Source organism: Hyperolius riggenbachi, chromosome 5 (genome assembly GCF_040937935.1).
Source record: "Hyperolius riggenbachi isolate aHypRig1 chromosome 5, aHypRig1.pri, whole genome shotgun sequence".
NCBI lineage: Eukaryota > Metazoa > Chordata > Amphibia > Anura > Hyperoliidae > Hyperolius > Hyperolius riggenbachi.
The window spans coordinates 76,528,217-76,553,169 of record NC_090650.1 but is presented as its reverse complement, the minus strand read 5'-3'; the positions used below and the strand labels follow the sequence as shown (position 1 = coordinate 76,553,169).

The window sequence follows — 24,953 nt, the reverse complement described above, 5'->3', positions numbered from 1 at the left end:
GAACTACCTCCTAACTAAACGACCTCCTAACTAATGCCTTTGCCTAACAGATCATTCCTCCTCTCCACTGGTGCCAAACCCTAAAAACCCCCTCCCCCCAACTAATGCCTAAGCCTAACAGACCTCAGCTTCACCCCACTGATATGAAACCACAACTGAACCCCCTAACTGATACCTAACCCTAACCAACCCCCCCCCCAAGCTCATGCCCAACCCCATCCGCCTAACCCTAATTCATCCCCCCAACTAATGCCTAAGTCAAACAACCCCCCCTCCCTATCGATGCTTAACCCTAACCGACCCCCCCAACTAATGCCTAAGCCTTACAGACCCCCCCCCCACTGATGCCAAACCCTAACCGATCCCCAACTAATGCCTAAGCCTAATATACCCACACCTATGCCGAACCATAACCGACCCCCCCCCCCTCCCAAATAATGTCTATGCCTAACAGAACCCCCCCCCCCCCCCACTGATGCCTAACCCTAACAACCCCTCATCCCCAACTAATGTCTATGCCTAACAGCCTCCCCTCCCCACCTATGTTTAACGAAAAATCCGCAACGCCGGATGGATTGTGGAAAAATGGTCGCATCCAGTCCGGCAAGCGGACCTTCCAACGCGGAATGCGGAAATTCGTCCGCATCCGCTGTGCAAACCTGTCCGAGCACTCTGGTTCAAACTCACCAGCATGCTGCTCACCAGGGCTCTGCCATCTTGCCTCTAGGGGGTGCGGCCGCACGCCAGACATGCCTTTATACTCTTAGAAAGCGGGTCAGCTGACCTGGAGGTCAGCTGACATTTTAGCCTGCTCTGATTGGTTGCTGCCTGGGGTGGAGACTTCTCTCCCAGGCAGTATATAAGGAAGTGCTTTTCAGTCACACTTTGTCTGTGTTTGCGATACCCTGTGTCAGCACTCAGACCTAGTCAGCCTTGTCTCTGGTATTGTGTTGTATATTGGTTTATCGCCAATATATACACATATTATACTGTTTGATTTATCGTGTATGATTCTGTGCCTGTCTTGACTACTCTCTTGCTTCCTGATTCTGTACTTCGCCAGCCCGTACCGTTATCGACTATTGGCTTGGTTTCCGACTACTATCTTGTCTCATGTTTCTGTCCTGCTGCCGCCTGATATGTTGCCGAACCTCATTTTGTCTGACCTTTCTCCCTTCAGTGGAATGTTTCCCACTGTAGGGTTCTATCAGAGGCTTGCCTCTTTGAGACGACCGCCACTAGCAAACCCTTGCTGCTAGAGGCCGAGACTCCTCCACTCCGTCCTTTGGAGGATCTCACACACAGGGTTCCCATTCAGAGGTAACCACACCTGTGAGAAATCACAGTGTGGTGGAGATTTCCACAGACTTGAATTTACGCTGTATATTATTATTGTTGTCTGCTCTTTCAGCTTGCTGGAAGTTGTATCTCTGTGCCCTATAGAGATACTCTATTGTACCAAGCACTCTCTTATATACGATTGTATTGTGCCACGCTGTACTTGCATTATTGGTGATTCTGCAGATCACCATATAATCAGGTATAGCATCTGTATTATTGGTGATACTGCAGATCACCATATAATCAGGTATAGCATCTGTATTACTGGTGATACTGCAGATCACCAATAATCACAATATCTGTGCTTGCTGACACCAATCGTTACATAATGCCTAACCCTAAAGGACCCCCCCTAACTAATGTCTATGCCTAATAGACCCCCCAATGATGCTTAACTCAAAACAAACTCCCCCACAACAAATTCTGCTGATGTCACTTTTAACCTAGCTTTATTCTCACACAAGCCCTCTCTGTATTGATACCTAACCCTAACTAACTCTCCCTCCCCCCCATGATGCCTAACTATAACCGACCTCCTACCCCATGTCTAACCTTAATGGTCCCCTCCCTTTCCCTGCCACAATTCCCACCAATATCTGTGCGTGAGCAGCTCCCATGGAAGGAAGACCAATGCACAAATGGAGCGCAGCGTGACCAAGCATCTAGTGAGACGCGAAACGGCCGTCGCAAGCCCCATCTGGTGCCCGGCACCCCCCCACCTCCATCTCACCACCACCTGAGTATCCACAATATGGATGTGCCGAACACAAGCCATCTATCTTGATGTCACTGCCAATAAACGGTTTGGACGGAAGGTGCCCGGAATTCCGCTTCTTTGTTCTTCTGGCTTATGGTATGAATGACATTGTGGAACAGCAGTGCAGATGCTTGATTTATGTGCGTCACAAACCATTATTTCTAACAATTCTCTGAGTAAAATTGGGCGTCTGTTAGTGGCTTTAGTTTGTCAGCACTGCGCTGCTCCTTTGCCTGCCCAGTGTGATGGTTGATGTCCAAGAAACTGCGGGAGAAACTCTCTGCCACTTATACTAATGGAATGTAAAAAGAAAAATGTTCAACACCAGGCTAAATAGTGGCACTTCATGCTTGCCTGCCGGTCAGGAATAATAGAAACTGCTGCTTTTACTACATGTTATGCAGGCACGGATATTTACAATAGCAGAGGCTCTCTCTAGGTAAAGAATGCTAAATGGATTATAATCCATTTACCAATTACATTCATACACCATTACACATTTCCCTGCAATAAATGGATGATATATTCTGTTTAACAGTAACAATCATATCTCTTACACATTAACATACCTACAGCTTAATACATTTTGGGTATGCACAATAAACACACCCAGCACACCACTTTTAACTGTGCAACAGAACCTGGAAAACACACATAAAAATATTATGTAAATTAAAAAGAGCCTATGTCATCTATAGTTACTAGAGCTGGTGTTCGAATTTATCTTAGCCAATCCGGAACTCCCAAATCCTCCCGACTGCCGCTGTTCAGCACTGAACAAGTGGACACTGGACAGGGTCAGGAGGAGTTCACTGCCTTGTGTGTCCGATGACTCTGATGCTTCCTCTTTCCAAACCAGAAGGCGAATGTATAGGAGTCACGTGAAAGCAATGTGATACGCAAGGCAGTCAACCCTTGATGCCCTGGGCTTGCTCGGTGCTGGACAGTGGTGGTTGGGAGTATATTGTAGCGATGGCCCAAAAAGTTTGCCAGCGGACAGTTCCCGCCGTTTACGTTTAGAGGAAATTTATTTTATTTTTACATTTGTGTTCACATTTTACATTAATGTCAATGGCGGTTAATAGCAAAGCCCTCTTACATGCTAGAAATACCAAATTTGCAGGGTATATGGAGGAGGACAGTGGGTAAGAGGAAAAAAATGTTCAAAAAGACCTAATCGTTTTTGAGAAAATCAATGTTAAATTTAGAAGAATAAAGTAGCACTGCGCTAAAGTAAGTCACTGCGCTAAAATGACAGATAATGTATTAACAAGTACAATGGCTTGCAAAAGTATTCGGCCCCCTTGAAGTTTTCCAGATTTTGTCACATTACTGAATAATTATGCACACCCCACTTTGCAGTTATTGGTTTGTAAAAAAATGTTTGGAATAATGTATGATTTTCGTTCCACTTCTCACATGTACACCACTTTGTATTGGTCTTTCACGTGGAATTCCAATAAAATTGATTCATGTTTGTGGCAGTAATGTGACAAAATGTGGAAAACTTCAAGGGGGCCGAATACTTTTGCAAGCCACTGTATATAATTTTTTAAAACTTTTTTATTTATGTTCAGAGTGTGGGAAATATAAAAAAATTACATGGGGTCCCCCCTCCCGAGCCTCTTTAACCTCTTGTCCCGTATGCAGGCTGGGATAGCCAGAATGCAGAGCCCTAGCTGCGTAGGGTTTCGCACCCTGAGCTATACCAGCATGCATGGTCCATGGTATTGGGGGGGCTCTGGGAAATCCATCAATGGACAAGGGGCTCTTCCCCACCTCTAATGCCCCAGGAGGAGGTAGGGGTCGCCGACATCCAGGGGGTGTTTTGGTGGCATCAGGGAGTCCCCTTTAAGAAGGGGAAGCCCAGATGCCAGTCCCCTCTCCAGGAGAAATTAGTATAGGCGTACAAAATACCCCTTACCCATTTCCATAAAGGGTTAAATTAAATAAAAACACAACCACAATAAAAGTATTTTATTTTTCTTAATTAACCATAAATACTTACCCATGCCAATATCCTCTAACGAGCTGGACTGAAGATATCCGCTGCACCCGACGCCACACACCGCTGCTCTCCATGCAGCTCTTACTATACTAAGTATATAAGTATAGCTATAACTTAAGCATGTTTAAATTTCCCTCCAACGCCCCCCAGGAGGCTTGGCTGCCCCTCTCCCCAGAGCCCCCCCCATACCATGAACCATGCGGGCTGGTATAGCTCAGAGTGCAAATCCCAATGCGGCCAGGGCTCCGCATTCTGGCTATCCCAGCTTGCATGGGGAACAAGGGGTTAAAGAGGCCCAGGAGAGGGGACCCCACATCATTTTTATATTTCCAATACTCTGAACATATATAAAAATGTTTAAAAAAATAAATGTATATACATGTATATACATGTTAATACATTATCTGGCAGTGTCTACTGCTGCGACTTTTTCCTTCTAACTTTAATATTGATTTTCTAAAAAACTATAAGGTCTTTTTGAATTTTTTTTCCTCGTTTCCACTATCCTCCTTAAAGAGAACCCGAGGTGGGTTTGAAGAATATTATCTCCATACAGAGGCTGGATCTGCCTATACAGCCCAGCCTCTGTTGCTATCCCAAACCCCCCTAAGGTCCCCCTGCACTCTGCAATCCCTCATAAATCACAACCACGCTGCTGACAAACAGCTTGTCAGAGCTGGCTGTGTTTATCTCTATAGTGTCAGTCTACTGTTCTCCCCGCCTCCTGCAGAACTTCAGTCCCCGCCTGCATCCCTTCCCTCCCTGCTGATTAGAGGGAATTGAGGGGGGCAGGGACCGGAGCTCTGCAGGAGGTGGGGGAGCAGCTGAGACTGACACTACAGATGTAAACACAGCCTCACAGCACGGCTGTGATTTATGAGGGATTGCAGAGTGCAGGGGGACCTTAGTGGGGTTTGGGATAGCAACAGAGGCTGGGCTGTATAGGCAGATCCAGCCTCTGTATGCAGATAACATTCTTTAAACACACCTCGGGTTCTCTTTAACATACCCTGAAAATTTGGTGTTTCTAGCACATAAGGTCGCTTTGCTATTAGCATCTAAAGTAGGTGGCCGGTGAAACATTTCCCACACTCAGAAGATTTTTTTCGCCTTCCTCTGGATCAACAGTGGTTTGTGAGGGGGTGGGCTGGTGTTGTACTTTGTTCTCTGGTTGAACTCAATGGACGTATGTCTTTTTTCAACCCAAATAACTATGTAACTATGTAACTTTAAGGTCTTTTTGAAAAAAAAGTTCCTCTTGTACCCACTGTTCTCCTCCACATACCCTGCAAATTTGGTGTAACTGTTTCTAACACTAAAGGGAACTTTGCTATTAACCGCTAGTTGGTGGCCATTCGCCTGCCATTTAAGTCTATGGAGCTCGCTACGAACAGCTGGTTCACGAACATTTGCAGTTAATAAATTTGATGTTTTCTACATCACTAGTATTTTGGTTTTCTAAAACGGCTAAACTAAATTTAAACACCAACACTAATAGTTGCATAGCTAGTTGGGTTAAAAAAGACATTTGTTCTTCAAGTTCAACCAGAAAGTATGGTACTAGCATAACACTAACACAAGCCTGCATCCTTATACGTCCCAGTTGATCCAGAGGTAGGCAAAAGACCTGTACAAGGCATGAAACAAATAGCCCTAAAAAAGGAAAAAAAATCCTTTCTGATTCCAGATGGCAATCAGATAATATCCCTGGATCAACGTTGCAAGAAATGACCTATTAATTATAGCCAAGGATGCCCTTTAATGCAAGGAAAGCATCTAAGCCCCCTTAAAACACAGATATAGAACTTGCCATAACTACTTCCTATGGTAATATATTCCACATTTTCATCACTCTTAGTGCAGAAAAACCCTTTCCTGACTAGGTGGCAAAAACAGGTTTTCTCCAGACGCAGTTCTTGTCCTTTGTCCTGTTGGTTTCCAGTGTCCCCTATAGTTTATTCCTTGGCTAATGTTACCCCACTGATCCTTTTCCTTTCTGTATGTGTGTGTATGTGTTGGGGGGGGGGGGGGGGCTAATAAGGTAAAAAATGGCTCTGGCTATACATCTAGATACTTCATCCCAGTCAGTGACTGATACCCCCTTTCCCATGAAAAATCTTTACCTTTCCTCAAATAGCTCTTCGGGGGAGTCTGTATGACTGACATTTGTGGTGCAACCCCTCCCACAGTGTGAGGTCCTGACAGTTTCCTGTCTGTAAACCTTGTTGTATTGTGGGAAAAAACAGCTATTTCCAACTGTGAAGCAGCCAGTATCTCTCTCTGTGCCTAAATATACTATATATATATATATATATATATATATATATATATATATATATATTATATATATATATATATTAAATATCAACCTTTTAGCCTATAGCCAGAGCAGGGACAAGGTCCTCCAGCACCCAAGGCTGAGACACCAAAGTGCGCCCCTCCATCCCTCCCACCCCAGCCGTCACACACTCATTGCTATTAGACTAAGAGGGCCACAGGGCCCACAACCTCCCCAACACCTTAATATCTAGTTACATAGTTACATAGTTACTTTGGTTGAAAAAAGACATACGTCCATCGAGTTCAACCAGTACAAAGTACAACTCCAGCCTGCTCCCTCACATATCCCTGTTGATCCAGAGGAAGGCGAAAAAACCCTTACAAGGTAAAAATTCCTTCCCGACTCCAGATGGCAATCAGATAAAATCCCTGGATCAACGTCATTGGCATTACCTAGTAATTGTAGCCATGGATGTCATTCAACGCAAGGAAAGCATCTAAGCCCCCTTTAAATGCAGGTATAGAGTTTGCCATAACGACTTCCTGTGGCAATGCATTCCACATCTTAATCACTCTTACTGTAAAGAACCCTTTCCTAAATAAATGGCTAAAACGTTTTTCCTCCATGCGCAGATCATGTCCTCTAGTCCTTTGAGAAGGCCTAGGGACAAAAAGCTCATCCGCCAAGCTATTATATTGCCCTCTGATGTATTTATACATGTTAATTAGATCTCCTCTAAGGCGTCTTTTCTCTAGACTAAATAAACCCAGTTTATCTAACCTTTCTTGGTAAGTGAGACCTTCCATCCCACGTATCAATTTTGTTGCTCGTCTCTGCACCTGCTCTAGAACTGCAATATCTTTTTTGTAATGTGGTGCCCAGAACTGAATTCCATATTCCAGATGTGGCCTTACTAGAGAGTTAAACAGGGGCAATATTATGCTAGCATCTCGAGTTTTTATTTCCCTTTTAATGCATCCCAAAATTTTGTTAGCTTTAGCTGCAGCGGCTTGGCATTGAGTACGATTATTTAACTTGTTGTCGATGAGTACTCCTAAGTCCTTCTCCAAGTTTGATGTCCCCAACTGTATCCCATTTATTTTGTATGGTGTTAGACCATTGGTACGACCAAAATGCATGACTTTACATTTGTCAACATTGAATTTCATCTGCCATGTATGTGCCCATATAGCCATCCTATCCAGATCCTGTTGCAATATAACACTATCTTCCTTAGAGTTGATGATTCTGCACAATTTTGTATCATCTGCAAAAATAGCAACATTGCTCACTACTGTATCCACTAGGTCATTAATAAATAAATTGAAGAGCACTGGACCCAGTACAGACCCCTGTGGGACCCCACTGCTAACAGTCTCCCATTTTGAGTATGATCCATTGACCACAACTCTTTGTTTTCTGTCCATTAGCCAGTTCCCTATCCAAGCACACAGACTCTTCCCCAGTCCTTGCATCCTCATCTTTTGCACCAGACTTTTGTGGGGAACAGTGTCGAAGGCCTTAGCAAAGTCTAAGTATATCACATCTACAGCATTCCCAATATCCATATTAGCATTCACTACCTCATAAAAGCTGAGCATGTTAGTCAAACAGGACCTGTCTTTAGTAAACCCATGTTGATGCTGAGAAATAAGATTATTTTCTACTATGAAGTCATGTATAGTATCTCTTAGTAACCCCTCAAATAGTTTGCATACAACTGATGTTAAGCTTACAGGTCTATAATTTCCTGGATCTGATTTTTTGCCCTTCTTAAATAATGGGAAAACGTGGGCTGTACGCCAATCCACTGGGACTCTGCCAGTTGCAAGAGAGTCACAAAAGATAAGATAAAGGGGTTTATCTATAACTGAACTTAATTCCCTTAGGACCCGAGGATGCATGCCATCCGGGCCAGGTGCCTTGTCTATTTTTAATTTATTTAGTCTTGCCTTTACTTCTTCCTGGGTTAAGTATTTAATATTACAGTTAGAAGATTGAGACTCTTCCGCCTCTGTAATTTGCAACAGTGCTGTTTCCTTTGTAAAGACAGAAGCAAAGAAAGCATTTAATAACTCTGCCTTACCTTGGTCATCCACCATTGAGTTATCTGGCTTGCAGTCACTGCTATGTATCCCCTTTTCTTATTTCTTTCTGCTTCATACACAATTAGGAATGACAACTGAATGAATTGTGCGCCCCCTACTACAATGCGCCCTGAGGCTGGAGCCTCTCCAGCCTATGCCTCGGCCCGGCCCTGCCTATAGCATTGTTAGTGGATGTGGTTTTAGATCATGGCAGATGATTACATGCAGGCTGATTGTAGATCAAACAATATAAACAAATTACATGATGAATATCAATCATTTCTTGATCTCTCTTCTATTTTTAACTTGCTTTGCAATATATTGATCTTTTTTCCCTTTTTTTGTTAAAGGTCCTCTTTAAATGTGCTAAAGATACAATGTTGGCTCATTATACAGTCACATAAAGAAGAGCCATGTCTCAGGGGGCCATTTAGCACTGATGTGTATGTTACATAAAGCCCCTGGGACAAGTGTGGTTAATGCAGAATCGTTACCCACTAATTCAGCTGGTGATCAATATTATCTATGGATGGGCTAATTTATTCCTACAACAGTTTATTCTAGTTGTATCCAAGCTTTACTATAACTTGGTTTTAGCTTTTTTATTTATTTATTTTTTTAAGTAAACATTTCACTGAGTAATAGGTGATAGCAACCCAAAATTGTGTCCTTCTCGATATGGTCATTATTACGTAATAGGGATGATCAGTGAGTTGATGAAAATGTTGCTGGTAATTGCAAGTTGTTTGGAACTGGGCCAGCCCAAGTCATCAGCAGCAACTGTATCGGACTGGTTCAGGTCAATGTTGCATGCACTTTACAACAAAATTTGCATTGATCATCTCAATAATACATTACAGGCTTTGCTCTAATGCACCCTTTAAAGAAACCTGACAACCTTCTGGTTTCCACTTGTTTACATATGCCTCTTGTTCTCTACCGGTTTCTGCATGTACACTGCGATTATGAGTGGATTTGTTTGCTTCCCAGTGCCTCTTCCTTTAACTCCCCCCACTGCCCATGGGTGTGAGTAATATTATTTATACATCTGTAATCACACTCTCCATACTGTGACCTCTTAGCTGCACGAACGGTCTGATCACTGATCTCTGCAATGCATTCTCACCCTCTCCTGGGCATGCAAAAATAGGAAAACGGCTTGGAGGCGAGTTGTTGCCAACATTTTCATTTCTTTTTTCTTAAAGGACTACTGAAGTGAAAGGAATATGGAGGCTGCCATATTTATTGCCTTTAATGCAATACCAGTTGCCTAGCTCTAATGTTGATCCTTTGCCTCTAATACTTTCAGCCATAGACCCGGAACAAGCATGCAGCAGATCAGGTGTTTCTGACATTATTGTCAGATCTGACAATGCTTGTTTCTGGTGTGATTCAGACACTACTGCAGCCAGTCAGATCAGCAGGGCTTCTAAGCAGATTCACACTCCGTCCTTTCTATACACAGAATGGGATTATGAAGAATGTATTGCTATAAACTGAAAGCTTACTCTTTGAATATTTAGTTAGCCATAATCTGGGTGCCTTCTGCTCCAGCACTGTGTTAGTCTCTAGGTCTGTACACACCTGTTACTAAATGTTGCCCATCGGGGATCTGGTCCTCCTATAACAACATCGCTGGGCCGGGTTGCACAGATGCCAGCTAGCTGTGTAGCTGACAACGCACTCTGTTGCTATACGGGGGGAGGGGTCGATGACCAAGTGGCGCATGTGTGCCATCATGTGGTGGGCGGAGCAGCTTACACAATAGGTTCGGCTGTCACGCCGGGTTGTGGGGGCTGAGTTGATCTGCGAAGTGGATCACTTCAGGCTTGGGGGTCGCAAGCTTCTGTACACATGCCTGATTATCAGCTGAGGCGGTCGTCCGCTAACTCTAGTCAAGTGTGTGTGCAAGGCTTCACCATGACTATGTTTGCACCCCATCCCCCCAAAAAACGTAACCAGACCAGCACCCAGGAACAGATCCAGCACAGAAGCACCTTAGCTGTAGATCCAGCCGCTTTAGTATTTTGGTGCATATCCTTACAGTTGTAAATCAGCTGAAGGACCTGAAAGTAATAATATGGCAAAACACGATAACAAGAAATAAGCATGCATTGCCCATATAAATGTGAATAAACAGCAGCAACTCTCTGACCACCAGGCTCTCTCCCCTATCTTGTGAATACGGCTCTGCAGCAAACCAACCAAATCTCCTAAACGACCTTCCTCCTGCTGTGTTTCTCGGTGCACTTACTTTGATGGAAACCCTCTACTCATGCCAGACAGACACCTGTAGGTGACTACAACCGCATCAATCTCTTCTACCTAAATTGAGAAATGCGTCCGCACGACACATAGAGGCTTATAAATAAAAATCCTGCAGCACTTAAAATAATCAATCGCGGTACATCTCGAGTCTATTGATCAAGCCAGGAGGATGAAGCTGTTACAAAGGGGCTTTTTTGATGTTAATGTCTCGAAATGAATAACAATAAGGTGAGGGGTAAAGAGTAAAACAGGTCTGGGCTCGTTATCCGGGAGATACATGTTTACATTAGATGTTAAAGCTTAACTCCAAACACAAATATGAGTTTAGGCTTGAGATGTGGCTGTCATCTTTCACATAAAAAAAATGTGTATGAGTCTTTCAGCACTGATCATCTGGGCTACATGGGCCCTGCACTACTAGAGCCAAGGGCATAACTACAGATCATGGGGCCCTCAGCAAAACTTTTATGAGGCCCCTTAATGGTCACAAACCTTCTTTTCATCTTCTTGGTGACCTTCACAGCCTGAGGGCCCATCTTACAAGGCTCATAAAACAAGCATGGCCATCAGGATCTTCACACCCATGCCATGTGTAGCCATAAAAACATCTAAATTGGAGTATCAGAGAAGGGGAAGGTTAGTAGTTGGGACCGCCCCAAACCTTTGAGCCTCCCTGCAGTTGCAGGAGCTGCTCACCCCTAGTTACGCCTCTGACTAGAGCCTGCTCTCATACACATCTTCATGGCACAGGATCTCCCCCATAATCCCAACTAGCACAGGACCTCATACAAACCCTACCGACAAAGGATCTCACTGACACAAAAAAACCCCTCCTGATGCAGATGCAGGATCCCTCCACACAGCTTCCTCAGATCTCATATTACGAACCTTAGATTTATCATCTAACACAAACTTTCTTCAAGCTGGGCCCCCACTACAGAACACTAGTCGCAATCACAATGGTACATACGGTATATGAGGAGCTTTTCTGGTTTTTAATGCTCTTATTTTTTTGATGGACATGTCCACAATAAATAATTTTGCTTGTAAGTTGTTTCCATTGTTCATGCGTGTTTGTTTATGGGCAACCTTTCTGTGTTTGTTGATATGCATGACTTCCCATAGATTTGACTATGATTAGGTTGTTTTTTGCTCTACTTGTTTTCTGGCAATAAATAATAACCATTCTGTAGTAATGAAGGTTAAGAAAGATTATTTATTACTGTATTATTTCCCCTATTTAACCTGTTGTCTGCAGAAGTCATTTTTCTAAGCAGCAATGTCTTAGGGCCGTTTTCACTAGTGCGGAAATCGGAATGAATCCGCAGTGTTTCTCTGCAGGGAAATCGCGCAGTGGATAATGCTACAGCTGTCCAAATCGCTTGCCATAGCAATTCTGCTGACATTGCAGCAAGTTTTCACAAGTGGCAGCGAATCCCATAGCCAGGCATGGCACGGCGTCCGGGTTTTGGCTGTGTACTCACAGAACAGGAAGTGCCGCCGCACGTCTCGTAGGACTAGTAGAAACGTAGCCTCATAGCTGTCCTACAACTGACCAGCATCAAACACAGAAACAAAGAAAAAGGAGACCACATACAAAGGGCTGTGCTATGAAGCTAAATATTCCAGGGTATAGACAATCACACTACATGTTTCAGGTATCTGCTTCATCAGGTGTGACAAATGTCTCCTCACAATGCTTAAAATACCCTCCCACAGGAATCGAACTTCGAGTCAAATAACAGATACTTAACTAAGAAGATGTCACAAGTAGGGATTTTTGGGTCATTTGGGTGCATTCCATGATTGGCCAAATACATCCGAGTTGACTCTGCATTCTCTAATTGGTCCACTGCTTTTGCGTTCTGTGATTGGCTAAAAGTACAGAGTTGCGGTAATGTGGTATTTCCACAGAAATCCGATTTCCGTTTTCTGATTTCCGAGTTCCAATCGGAAATGCAGAAATTTCATCAAGTAAGATGTCAGTGCTAAGGCATAAATAATACCGGAAACCTAATATGGTAAATATATATATGTGCCTTCAAGATTCAGGCATTGTCCCATTTTTTGAAAGTATATCCATTAAGTACAAGTGTTGGTTCTGCAGTAGCAAGTAGGATGTGCTACATAAGCTCCAGCAGACCTTTTAGACTCAGCAGTACACTCGTGACCTTGAAAAAGAGGACATGGATTCCTCCTAGAGGCTATGGATATTCCAGGGAACTTGGGCAGATGTTCCGGCTGTTTATTGCCACACACTAGCGGTACGAAGATTACGCTATGCATTAGAGCCATTAAGGTGAGCCTCTCGCTGTTTCTGCTAATGAAAATGTAAATTCCGAGTGGTCTGAAGTGCATATTATAATAACAGATTATGTGGACGATAGCCTGAGGCTGATGGCAATTTTAATTTTCTGCTGTGGGAAGCGATTGCATTTTGTACATCACATTAAGTATCAGGCAGGCATGTTTTCTGCATAATTTCATGAAGGCGCTCATTGGCAGGTGTAGAGCTAGGCATGACTGCCAATCTCTCTAAATCAGGCAACCCTTGGCCATCAGATGGCCAGAGAAATACTAGTCCAGGTGTGCCATGCTAGCTAGACCATTTCATGAGGTAAACAGCAGTGGACAGTAACGCAGAGCCAGTGTGATGAAGCATCATAATACATTTGATTCAGAAGTCTCTGTAACAAGACATAAGATGGAACTTGAAGTGGACACTTCAACTCCCTCTATCTTTTTTAGTGGAAACCTTTTTGCTTGACTTCCTTTGATGCAAGATTACATCACAAAGCCCTGAGTGGAACTTATGTTTGGCACACCACTATTGCTTTGAAAACACGGGATGTGCTAATACACAACTGGCATAATTTGTATGGCACTCATGTTCCAGACTGGCTCCCTAACAATTATTGCTCGATCACTAAGGGCAACAGTTTCAGTGCATGTGTCCACACCTTTATTGAGGGTCTGGGGGAAATAGTGAGGGCTGGTTTGAGGATGCTGTGAAGTGAGGAAGAACAAAGGTAGATGCTGAGGGGCTGGAGGGGGAAACAATGAGGAAGCAAGAGGGAAGGGTGGGCAGAGAGAGGGGCTTATTGAGGGTTTGAAAGGAAGAGACTGATGCTTTTAAGGATGCTGTGGAAGGATGGGGGAGAGAGATAAGAAGGATCTTTTTGATGGTCTGCTGTGGCAGCCAGAGGTGCCCCCCATTGTTAGATTGCCCCAAATAGTTGATAGCCAGAGGTAGCCAGATGTGACAAAGCAGGGGGTTTCATCCCACGTCGCTCAACTAGGCGCCTCTATAGTAGTAATGTTGTATTGTGTGGGATGAGCAAGGGTAATTCAGGGTTCCGGCAATCACAGGACCTCAGAATTACTTCTCTCTCAGAGTTGCTACAGCTCAGAAGGGTAACCGTATTTAACCTTCCTGGCGGTAAGCCCGAACTAAGTTCGGGCTATGCCGCCGGAAGGCACCGCTCAGGCCCCGCTGGGCCGATTTGCATAATTTTTTTTTTGCTGCACGCAGCTAGCACTTTGCTAGCTGCGTGCAGTGCCCGATCGCCGCCGCTACCCGCCGATCCGCCGCTATCCGTCGCGCCGCAGCCGCCCCCCCCCCCAGACCCCGTGCGCTGCCTGGCCAATCAGTGCCAGGCAGCTCTATGGGGTGGATCGGAATCCCCTTTGACGTCACGACGTCGATGACGTCGGTGACGTCATCCCGCCCCGTCGCCATGGCGACGGGGGAAGCCCTCCGGGAGATCCCGTTCTTTGAACGGGATCTCCGGATCTCCGATCGCCGGCGGCGATCGGAGGGGCTGGGGGGATGCCGCTGAGCAGCGGCTATCATGTAGCGAGACTTTGTCTCGCTACATGAAAAAAAAAAAAAAAATTTAAAAAAAAAGATTTGCTGCCCCCTGGCGATTTTTTTGCAAACCGCCAGGAGGGCTAATGCCGCCAGGAATTTGTGTGGACGCAGGATTAGCTATCATTTGGCTCACCCAGCGCTCAGCTAACCGATGACGTACATATACATACACAAATATGATCCCTCCAGTAAAGATAGTCAGAGGAGCCCTCAGTATCAGGTAGCAAGAGAGCCCCCACTGCCCACTAGTATAGGAAGCCAGAGTATTATGTGACAAAACTGGGTGCCCTCAGTATAGGTATCAAGGGAGTCCTCCATATAGGTGGCTATAGAGGGCACCTCCAGTATAGGAAGCGACAATCCTGTTTCTGTGCACATATTTAGTTAGTAAGATAGATGGTTCACTGGGGGACTGTGTGCACACTGTTTTATCGTTATATTGTGGTTTACTTGCATGCACGTTGTAATTAGAGTGTAAATAGAGTAAACAGTATTGCATTAACTTTTTAGTCGCAATCGAAGTATTGGCTGCAAACTATGGTCATCTCCTGGTCCTCTGTCCAGGTTGTAACAGGTGATCAGGCTAAATGCACATAGGGGAGACCTTTGCAAAATATTTCATGTAGCGTTTCTTACTGCTGTGATTTGTCACAGGCTGATCATCATGTGCGATCCAGGTGACGTGCCGCTTCTGACAAGCGAGCATCCCAAGAATAGGAAACAGTGAATTTTATTCTCTTTAGGTCTTGGACAAGACAGTCTCATAAAAAATATCTGACAGGCCTAATGCTGTAAAAGGCAGCTTCCCTCCGGCTCTAACCTTTCAATGGATTGTTAGCGGGTCAGCATAAAATGCTTGCTTGTAAATGTACTTTGCCTGAAACAAATTAAAGCTCCCGCAAGCGGCTGGATCTTCGCAATAACAAGAGGTAAATCATTAGCCGCACCGGTATAGGCTGAAGATGGAACTCCATCGATGAATTAATAAAATCTCTGCCTCTACAATTACTCAACAAACACTGTACACAAGCCATCTGTCTCTCTGTAATCCACACTTCTGCCATTCAGGATGGAGTCCTCAAAAAGAAGTCAAAGGGATAAAGCCAAAGAAAAATAGCATCTGCATTTCTTCATAGATTATCAACTGAAAAATGTGTGGGGATTGGGTTGAAGCTCTCTTCATTCTCTGATACACAAACAAGCATGTGCAGTTTATTCTGCATAAATTCCGTGCAGGCCCGGATTTAAATCACAGTAGCCTATAGGCACAGATGTCGGGGCACTCTAGACTTTGCCGAAGAACCGCACAGCTGTGTTGGCTGGTCCAGCTGTCCCTTCTCCCTTACTTCCTTTGTCCGCCATAGGTAGCTACAGGTGCCTTAGCATTAGATAGCCAGAGGTAGCCCCTCAGCATTAGGTAGCCACTATTAACCTCCCCAGCATTCAATTTCCCCAGGATTTCTGTGCAAACAGTGATAACATTTATTTTTAAAACTTTTTTTTTCCTGTAACTTACCAAAATGTGTCAAGCAAGGGTCTAGTATACAGTGCAGGAGAGTATTGATGTGTATGCATGTTAATACTGTTCACAGCATGTTTTTTTGAACGGACATTTCTGTCCATACCGCTAGGGAGGTTAAGTTGCCCCTGACTGAAGGGAGATCTCATCAGTGGAATGCAGAGAGCCAGGTGAGTAACCTCTCATTTACACTCTCATCAGGGCTCCGCATAGGGAAGGCGGGAGGAAAGCACTCAAGGAGCAGAGTGAGCTGCCTTTCCAACATCTCGGAGCCTGTAGGCACGTGCCTACAGTGCCTTATGGTAAATCCTGATTCCATGTAGTCTGCATATCATTGCATATGTGTAACTGGAAACAGTATTCTGCTCTTCTCTGTATACCACCCCCATCCCTCTGCTTTGCAAACTCTGCTCTCCCCCACACACACATTTGTTCCAGATAGATTTAGAATTAGTTCATACAATCAGGGGCTAACGGAGCACTTACTAACGGAGGGGGGCCCAGAGCTGTGTTGGGCCCCCTACTACTAACCTTCCTTTCCTCCGATACAGGGGACTATACTTCAGATCAGGTGTTTTTGTGGCTACACTTGTTATGGTTGTGAATATCATGAAGGCTACACTTGCTTTATGAGCCTCGTGTGATGGGCTCCAGGGCACCAAGGAGATACTGTATAAGGGAAAGGGATGAACATTGGGAGGCCCATCAAAGTTTTGCTGGAGTGGTCCCCTGCTAATTGTAGATATGTCGCTGTATACAATGGTGGTAGTGGCTTACAAATAGCCCTGCAATGCCTGTGTCCATGAGTGGTATAGGGGCCCCCTCTTCCTCCTGCGACCTCCTCCTCTTGAGCAGGGAGCTCTGTTACATTTGCCTTGACCATTCTGTATCGGGTCCCCCTTTCCAGTGCACTCTATACTGACACTATCCTTTGCCTCTCGATGCATGTCATGTCATTAGGAGCCTCAGGGTGGCAGCATAGAGAGTGAAAATGCCTGAAGGAAGAGGAGAGTAGATGCGGCATGGACCAGGTAAATATAACGGTGCTCTCAGCGCTTACTCTACTCAAGAGGTGGTGGTGGGGATGATGGGGACTGGAACAGTTTGCCGCTGCAGTGGTCTCAGTTCATCCATGATGGTGGGATCCAGCCATGATGCAGAGGGGGGAGGGGGGGCAATCATTTTTTGCTTGGCCCGGGTCACTAACACTACACCAGTGAACAATTGACTAAATGTGCAGCAGTGCTGTAATATATATTGGATATATGGCAATGCATCCGCTGTCTATAGTACTTGTGTCTACTGAAATATTGCAATGGATAAGGATGTATCCTGTTAAAATAAACTATGTGAACAGACCCATAGGAAAGCATAGATCTATCTGTTACTGTCCAATCCAGAAAACGGTCTGGCAGAGGGCCAAGTGTGAACTGACCCTTATGCCTGACCCCGCCTCTGTTCCTATCTCCATCCATCTCTGATGCATAGGATGATGAGTAATGAGTAAGCTAGTGTGCTAACGTGCACATTTCCACTGACTCAAGAAAATACATTCTAGTCATCAATGAACTGACTGACAGCTGGTTAATTGCCCAACAGCTAGAAGGTTAGATGGCTTACATTTCATTTTCTCCCTGGGTCCGTGGAAATTTGCTTTGTAATTTTTTTTTCTTTTTGATTGTCAGTATTATACATTGTTTCCATAATAAATCCAGTATTTCCTGCTGGTTCATTTGTTTAGTTAGCAGACTATTCCATGACTATTGGCTGGCAGCCCAGTTCCCTGAGTTCTTGATGCTCCTAGTGATTTGGTTCTTAGCTCAAATTACAGATTTCTGCTCTTTGTTGTGTTCTTGAGCCAAGTTGCTGCTTCTGAATTCCTGCTCCCTTTATTGGACTCTGTGAGCCTGCTGCTACTAGGAGTGGTGACTCACAGGGATAGGCCGACAAGTACAAAAATACAGCTGGACGTGTCAGGCAGCTTGGAGGGCAGCATGCAGCACATTGGCGTGAGGCGGTGACACAGGTGAAGTTAACACTTTCTGACACAGATTTGATAAAGTCTCTTTATATACAGTATATACACCATACAATCACTTTAAACATAGGCAGTATGTCCTCAAATATAATTAGTTAGTTTGTCACTGAACATAATTAGTGTCTCCCCTCCCCATATACCTGGTGGCCAGTTGTGCAGCAAGTAAAAGAGGCAGCACTTACCATTCCACCTCACTCATGTCTTCCAACTTCATGTGAACTGGGTTTACACTGACAGACTCAAATTATGCTGTGAAGTACACATTACTCCTCGCCAGTGTGTAAAATAATCATATCCTTTGCTGCCTTCTGTCTGCCATCTAGAGATGATCTAATGTGCTAAGTACGATTTCGCTATTTCACATAATTTTTTGCAGGTATAGCCAAACGCAATTGCGATTTGGACATTCAACTGATTTTACGTAATCCAAGTTCGCATTATTACACAAAATCAGTGGCGTAGCTAAGGAGCTGTGGGCCCCGATGCAAGTTTTACAATGGGGCCCCCCATGCACTCTATACATAACAATTGAAACGGCGCACTAAAAGCTGTCAATGGCAACTACAATGTCAGAGGTGCAAGAAGGGGATGGGGAATAGTTTGTTAATGATTACCACTATTCAAAGTATATATATAAATGATTATTATGAGCACAGGACCAATATAGAGCTAATACTGTAGTTGAGGGAGGGCCATTCGGGGCCCCTCTGGCCCAAGGGCCCGTTTTCGGTCGCTACCGCTGCACCCCCTATTGCTACGCCCCTGCACAAAATTTCACGTCATTTTGTGCCAATTTTAGCAAAAAAGAAAAAAGAACCTGTAGTTCTTGAGAAAATGTATTTTATAATGCAAAGGATTTTTTTTTCTTTAAAGAGACTCTGTAACAAAATTTTGAGCCTTATTTCTTCTATCCTATAAGTTCCTATGCCTGTTCTAATGTGGTCTGTCTTACTGCAGCCTTTAGTAGTTGCACTGTCTCTGTAATAAATCTTATCTCCTTTAATCTGTCGGCTCTGTCGGGCTGAGGCTGGAATGTGTGGAATGTGCAGCACTGCTTGTCATTGGCAGAAGCTTTACACACCCTCTCCAAGCTCTGCATGAGTCACACAGTAAGCTGTTCTCAGCGTATCATACTCTGGTTAGAAGCCATGTCATTTGTTTGTAAACACTGCATAAAACTGGCAATTACAAGCCAGGATTGCAGCAGGGAGTGGCAGAAACAGCACAGAGGGGCCCAGGAGAACATAAGGAATAGAATGGATAGGGATTTTTCCTTTTAAATAATACCAGTTGCCTGACTCTCCTGCTAATCCTGAGTGTCTAATACTTTCAGCCACAGCCCCTGAACAAGCATACAGCGAATCCAGTCTGACTTCAGTCAGAGCACCTGATCTGCATGCTTGTTGAGGGGCTGTGGCTAAAAGTATTAGAGACACAGGATCAGCAGGAGAGTCAGGCGACTGGTATTATTTAAAAGGAAAAATCCCTATCCTTCTCAGTTTAGGTTCCCTTTAAGTTTACATAAAAAATTAATTACAACTTTTCCCAAAAATTTATCAATCAATATCAAAGCGCTTCAGCAGATCATTAAATTAAAACTACATACGTTTCCAGAGTGCGCTTCAATCAGGTTTAGGCCACAACCAATTAATATTTCAATGCAATATTTCAACGCACATCCTTTTATAAGTCCTCAAATACGCAAGTCCATTAAAATGTTCAGCCTTGTGTATCTTGCTATCATCAAGTGTCAGTTCACGTCCACCACAAGATACACCGTTATAAAGGACACACTCACCAGACGTCTCTGACCACTGCTAGACTGGTCAGAGTAAGCATAAGTCCAGGAGCCTCGGTGCTTCAGGGTCCTGTTGAGAATGTTCCCCCTCAGTCCTCCTGGACTTATGCTTTCTCTGGCCAGTCTAGCAGTGGTCAGAGACGTCTGGTGAGTGTGTCCTTTATAACGGTGTATCTTGTGGTGGACGTGAACTGACACTTGATGATAACAAGATACACAAGGCTGAACATTTTAACCTCCTTGGCGGTAATCCCGAGCTGAGCTCGGGGTATGCCGCCGGAGGTCGCCGCTCAGGCCCTGCTGGGCCGATTTTCATTCTGAAAAAAGCAGCACACGCAGCCGGCACTTTGCCAGCCGCGTGTGCTGCCCGATCGCCGCCGCTCCGCGGCGATCCGCCGCGTGCAGCGGCGAGAGAGGGTCCCCCCAGCCGCCCGAGCCCAGCGCAGCCGGAACAAACAGTTCCGGCCGGCGCTAGGGGCTGGATCGGGCGGCTCTGACGTCAGGACGTCGACTGACGTCCATGACGTCACTCCGCTCATCGCCATGGCGACGAGGAAAGCGAAACAAGATAGGCCGCTCATTGCGGCCTATCTTGTTACTTTCGATTGCCGGAGGCGATTGAAAGTACGCTTCCGGAGCGCCCTCTAGTGGGCTTTCATGCAGCCAACTTTCAGTTGGCTGCATGAAATATTTTTTTTTTAATTTAAAAAAAACCCCATTGCAGCCTCCCTGGCAAAATAAATAAACCGCCAGGGAGGTTAATGGACTTGCGTATTTGAGGACTTATAAAAGGATGCGCGCTGAAATATTGCATTTCCCAAAAATTTGCAACACAATTTTACATTGTAATTGTGAATTAGGATTCAAATTTATGATTGTGTAAAATGTTTGTTCATCGCTACTGGACATGCATTAGAGATCCCATAATGGGATTTTTGAGTTCCATGGAAGGATATGCTACCAGTCTGGGGCACGTAGCACTAACACTGATACTGCAGCCCATTCTGTATTTTCACCAGGGCTGTTTGGCACTTTAAGACGAGCACGGCAGGCTGCCATATGAAAAAGAATAATCATTTTTAACAACATGAAATTACAATTTAATCTATCCCGGCTTCTGTGTCTGGAGTGTTAAGGTGCAGTGAGGAGGCAAGCAGTGCTAAGGATTTCTAAAATTCTGGCAATGAGCTTTAATGAGTCCCCCATTTAATATGTTTTATTTCTTTGCTAATAAAAATTATGCATTAGAATTAAAAAAATATAGCTTTCGCATCACACAGCTATAGAATTGCCAGATTTCAGATGCATATGATTGCAATAATGTACCTCATATAAAAGCATTTATTAAGTGCTTCAAAATAGAGGAAATACTTAAAGGGAACCTTAACTGAGAGGAATATGGATGTTTCCATTTAAACAATATCGGTTGCCTGGCTGTCCTGCTGATCTGTTTGGGTTCAGTTGAGGCCGAATCACATACCTGAAACAAGCATGCAGCTAATCCGGTCTGACTTCAGTCAGAGAACCTGATCTGCATGCTTGTTGAGGGGCTGTGGCTAAAAGTATTAGAGACTGCCAGGCAACTGGTATTATTTTAAAAGGACAAATTCATACCCTTCTCAGTTTAGGTTTCCTTTAAAGCATACCTAAACCAAACATTTGATTGCTTGATTTTATTTTTGCCATATTTTATGCACACAATAAATAACATTATTTCACTAATCCATGTAACTAGCTAGCCAGAATCTATTATCTCTTGTGTCTTTCAAGACAACTGTTGACTAGATGGCCTAGTTGATCTAGAAGGCCACCTGGTCTTCACCAGAGCTCTTCACAAATACGCAATAGATTTCTTCATACTGGGGACTACCAGGTCACAGTCACTGGGACTGCACTATCATTGACAGGAAGAACAGGTGACACTGCAGTATAGAGATATCCAGAATACACTATAAAATAAGCGCTCACAGATAGCAGGTGTAATTGAGGCCACAGGTCAAGGCTGGTGGTTAGTAAGCATAGTCAAGGTCACACACTGAATTCAGGGCTGGCAGAGAGCAGATGTAGTCCAGGTCACAGGCCCAAGTCAGGGCTGGCAGATAGCAGGTGTAGTCGAAGTCACAGGCCAAGGTCAGGATAAAAGCAGAAGAGCAGGGGTGTTTTAAGACGCTAAATCTATTACAGGAGCAGAAGACACTCCGTTAAGGTCTCTACAGGGCTGGCTAGGCTTAGTGACACATGACATGGCAGAGAAATAAGCACTGGTGCACACTACTGTGCACCAAAGGTCCAAGCTTGTACGCAGGAACCTCCAAGTAGCAGCACACATGAAAGAGTGTGAACATAACTATAGGAGAATAACCCCTCGCAGCCTCAGGGGAGCCCAGGTCATGAGGTGCTAACCTTTTATCTTACCTCTGTGTGGTACTGAGGCTCTTAATCCAGAGCATGTGTGGTCACACAAGTATTATAAGTTTGAGAGTCATGGTGGCTACTGTAAGAATCTATACGTTGGTTGCTATGGGCAACAACACTACACCTTCATTCGGCACCATATCACAGGAAGTGTGATAACTTCTCATCACAGCAAGCAGCATAGGAGATAGAACTTCTTAGGCGTCTCCTCAGTTTCAAGGAGTTTATTCAGTAAACAGATATACAGATGCTCTTCCCTACACAGCGAAGCAATTGTTCTGTAGTAAGTCCTCTTGCGTTACAGCTTTTGGTTCCATTTGTATGGCAACCAGGTTTTCCCTTATGTTCCATCTATACTACTTTCCATCTAGACTACGTGGTCCATAGGCCTATATACAGCATACAGTTAGATAAGATGGCAATACATTACAAAAAGATTAAAGGGTGTGAAGTCATCAGCCAGCCATCAGAAGAAGCAATAGTCAGAAGTCAGAAGTGCCTCTCTGGAGCCCGTCACCTGCTTTAGTACCGATCACTAAAGAGTTAAATGTGACATAACACATCGCTTGCTACTGGCTGATACAACCTCGTGATATAATGACAGGCACTGTCTTTACTGCGCATGCCCGAACTATCACCTAGTTCTCTAAAGTTCTAAGAACTGTAAGAGGCCATTTGTGTAATGTTCTAGTGAGAATGTTTTCATAACAATGGCTCATATTTATGTTGTTCGTCGCCTATGTACTGGATATCTCTGATACAGCCTTGGCTGGTTTTGTGTAAGACACAAAACCATGTTCCAGTGTTTCTAGAAATGCTGCTTAAGGCTGCTTTCACAGTGGGATGTTACAGGTGCACGTTAGTGCAGCCTGTAACGCTCCCCCAACGCACAGCAATGTAACACAAGTGGGCTGTTCACAGTGCCCACGTTGCGTTACATGTACCGCTGCATGTTGTAGTGAAAGTGCAGCATGCTGTGCGTTCTATGCGGCTTTAGCCGCGTTAGACTGTTTGCACATGCTCAGTGGGGGACGGAGAGGAGGCGGGGAGATGCCGCTACAGTAGCCACGCACATGGCTACTTAATATGCACTGCACTGGCGGCCGCTGATTGGCCGGCGGGACCACGTGATGCCGAGTGTTGCGCTCCGCATCACGTGGTCCCGCCGGCCAATCAGCGCCACTCTGCGAGACCTTATGCGGATAGAGCCGCCTAACGCGGCTCACTCTAACGTCCTCTCCCACACCACCATGCGTTGCGTTAGGGAGTTATGCGACCATAACGTCCCCTAAAACACAACGTCCTAGTGTGTAAGTAGCCTTAAGGGAGACTCTGCAAATCAAGTCTTTTACCTAAACTCAGTTCAAGTAACTGAGGCCTACGAATTCAATCATATAATACTTTAATTCTAACAGCTACACTTGTTTTATGACCCTTGGCCTATGGCCATGGGAGTCATCATGGGGAGGGGTTGAGAACATAGAGTGACCTCTTGATTTGTAGTTACACCCTTGCTTGTAAATATGCACAAAATTGTGCTATGCAAATTTTGAGTTTGTTTATTAACAAAACTTACATATACCAGTATAAGCCCCTACGTCTCTATGACCTGTGTAAAAACACTTTTCATATAAAAACATATAGACTCAGCACATTTGCTATACAGTATAGATGTGATTGTATTCTTCACACATTTCTGATGCAGCGGTATGGAGCATTGCAGGTAATACACGCCACTATACTAGCCATTAAGTTGATGTACATTTCTGGAGCATGTTCTCCTTCCTGTTTATCAGGCTGCTGTCACCAGGATGGTCTGATTTGAAGATTTTATTTAATATAAAGCTAAGCCCCTTTTTAGTATGCCTGCGGGATATGCCATAAGGCCAAGACTGGAGACCTGATTAAGCACACTGTACCTGTCAGGGGACATTAGGAATGGCCGACAGCTCTCTAGAGAGGTTAGCAAACTAATAACGTAAAGGCTGTTAGGAAAAATGTGAAAGACATTGGCTGATATAAAGGGACCAGTGAAGTTACCTCCCAGAGGTCTTTCACCGCGATGATGTCATTTTGTATAAACTATCTGGCTGCACATATTACATCTCCTGTCCGTGGAGAAACATGCAATAAGGCCTGGAACCCACTACAAATTGCTATCGCTAATCGCAATCGCTAGCAATTTGTATGAGCGTTTTGTAAGTGATTTCATGAGCGTTTTCTGACGATTTGGGTATTTTAAAAAGTGTAAGCGTTTTGCCAGCAATTGTGTAGCGATTAGCGATTAGTGTTTTTAATTCTGATTGGTCCTTTCAATTCATTTTAATTTGTTTACAGTGTGCAGTAATTTCAGGTTTTGATGAGCGATTATGTCAGCATTTATATACTTTACATTGTAGAAACGCTAATGCTAACCGCTGACGCTAAACGTGAAAAATGCTGCAAGTCCTGCATTTTGCGATTTGGTAATCGCAATCGCTCCAGTGGAATTTGGCCCATCCATTAACATTAGCTGAGCGTTTAGGGAAATCGCTAGCGGTTTGAATCGCTCCCAAAACGCTCAGAAAATC

The 24,953-nt window shown here is 44.3% G+C and overlaps 1 protein-coding gene across 6 annotated transcripts in view; it reads left to right on the top strand.

The window, feature by feature from the left end:
- DPP6 (dipeptidyl peptidase like 6) overlaps nt 1-24,953 on the top strand; it is a 1,780,442-nt gene that overhangs the window by 1,567,077 nt on the left and 188,412 nt on the right. The window lies entirely within an intron of this gene.